Source organism: Tigriopus californicus, chromosome 2 (genome assembly GCF_007210705.1).
Source record: "Tigriopus californicus strain San Diego chromosome 2, Tcal_SD_v2.1, whole genome shotgun sequence".
Lineage (NCBI taxonomy): Eukaryota > Metazoa > Arthropoda > Copepoda > Harpacticoida > Harpacticidae > Tigriopus > Tigriopus californicus.
The window spans coordinates 14,531,949-14,534,319 of NC_081441.1; the positions used below are offsets into that span (position 1 = coordinate 14,531,949).

The 2,371-nt window shown below is 45.0% G+C and overlaps 1 long non-coding RNA gene across 1 annotated transcript; it reads left to right on the forward strand.

The window, feature by feature from the left end:
- Positions 1-8: 8 nt before the first annotated feature.
- Positions 9-2,364, forward strand: LOC131893273 (uncharacterized). Its single transcript, XR_009374666.1, has 3 exons — positions 9-1,019; positions 1,116-1,188; positions 1,551-2,364. It is a non-coding gene; the product is annotated as an uncharacterized LOC131893273 (long non-coding RNA).
- Positions 2,365-2,371: the final 7 nt, after the last annotated feature.

Here is a 2,371-nt window from a genome sequence, read left to right on the forward strand (position 1 = left end):
GGGGGGGGGGGGACTTAAGAGCTGTCTTGATTTTTTCAAAAGCCATAGAATGCTCGGGCAACCACAGAAATGCATTCTTGATCTTTAGAAGTCCTCTAAGGGGCTCGGCTGAAACAGCGATCTGACTAGTGAATTGGCCGAGCTGATTGACTAACCCCATGAATGACCGGAGATTGCGTCTATCGTCTGGCATTGGAAAGTGCCGGATCGCATTAAGCTTTTCCGGATCAGCCTTAATGGAGTTCCTGGAAATTTGGTAGCCCACGAAGTCAATACATTTCGAGCCACCAATTACACTCTTGCGCCCATTAACGGTCATTCCATACCGGACACAACGTTCAAGAATCTCACAGGTCAATTGCACAAGATCTTTATATTCGGGCTGGCCAGCGGCTATTTCGTCAATGACCTTCTGGATGTCAAGACCCGACATCGCCATGTCACCTCTATAAGAGAAAAAATCCCTTGTTGAGATGAAACCCATCGGAGAACGCAAAAATCGAAATTTCCCAAAAGGAGTAAAAAAGGTCGTCAACTCTTGAGATTTTTCCTCCAATGGCATATGCCAATACCCTCTTACCAAGCCCAATTTGACAAAATACTTATCCGTCGGACGGAATCCGAATATGGCCTCGGTAGGAGTTTTATTGGATGGATTGAGCGCACAACTTGAGTATTTAAACGGGTCAAATCCACACATAGCCTGAATGATCCATCAGACTTGGGTACTACCACGAGAGGGTGGCACCACGTCGTTGTTAAATCACCCACTGGCTCTGTGATACTCTGAGCCAACATATCATTCAGCATTTTTCTTACTGGCTCCTGTTGAGGGACTGGGATATTACGAGCCGTATTGATGGTGAAAGGAGTAGCTCCCTCCTTTAAAGTTATAACCATGGGATCTCCCACGATCGGGCCACTCATGGGCTTCAAGCAGGATTCATCAAACACCTCTCTGTAAATAGATCTGAGTTTACACTCCACGCTTTTGAAAACGTCATCGCAAGGATCTTGAGGTAACATAGAAATCCAGTCATCCCGAACCGTCACTGGCCATACAGGGGCGGGTGAAATTTCAGACTGATGATCACCCTCCTATTTCTGGATTTTAGAAATGATGGGATATGATGGATTAGGGAAGTTGCGACCAACAATTCCGAATCCCTGACTGGCCTCCAATCTCAGGTAAGCATCATCAATATCCTGACTGACAACCAGTGTCACATCACGGATTATTTTGGTCTCATTTAACGAAAGGTTGGTCTGGAAAGTACCAAAAATATCGATTGACCGCCCATTCACTCCAGTAATTTTGGAGTTATGGAAACGATTTTCAACGGGTATGAGTTGACATAATTCGGAATCTATGAACTGATTCATGCCCATGATCACAACATCTGCCCCGGTATCGGCACAAAATCGAAGTTTTACCGATTTTTGTGAACCATTAGGAGAGACCAGAACTTCTATTTGATTCGATCTGGCTTTCAGTGATGAGGAAGCAATTTTCAGATGTAATCCACTCACCACGATTTCGTCTTCCTTAGGTATTACCTTTATGGAGTGTGCTTTCACCTGATTTTTGAAGCGGCAAACAGGTTGCCAATGACCGGTTTTCCCGCATCCATGGCAAGTAGATTTGAGTGCCGGACATTCCTCACGAGTGTGTCTCTTGGATGATCCGCAAAAGAACACCTCTCGGATGATCCAGACTTCTCAAATTTTCGACCTGACTTTCCACCGCTCCTTTTATACGAAGACTTGGTGGCGGCGTTGACTCCCAATTCTGCAGAATTGAGCGATTGGGGGGACGTGAAAGTACGGGTGCCGTCACGGATGGTCTCACCCTCGAGAACGAATTTCCGAGCCTCCTTAAATGTGGACGGGTTGCGCTCCATGAATGTGTGCCAATGATCGATCCCCTAACATATCGACTCCATTGTCTCATTGTGTTCTCCATTGAGAACACTTGCTTCGTTTCAAGGATAAAAGCGTTCCATGTTTTTGGAAAAGAAAATGGGGGAAGTTTTTGTTGCCAAGAAGTTTGTGTTTTAGGCTGATCGAAGTATACATACGGTTCCTGCCCTCATTACTTTGCACGGAAACTGAGAAACAAGCAAAGGAAGCTTGCCCTTCAGTTTGGCGAGTAGGTGCCCAATTTGTTTGAATCTTACGAGATCCTTGATTTTCAATATACACAGATCTTTAAAAATATTGCTGGTGTGGGCTGATCTTCGTGCATTAGTTATCCATCTTACTGCCTTCTTTTGCAAAGGAACAAGTCTCTTGACAGCGCAACTTTGGCCAAAAAACTCCAGTCCGTATTCCAAGCGGCTTTTAATCAGGGAGTCATAAAGTACTTTGCGCA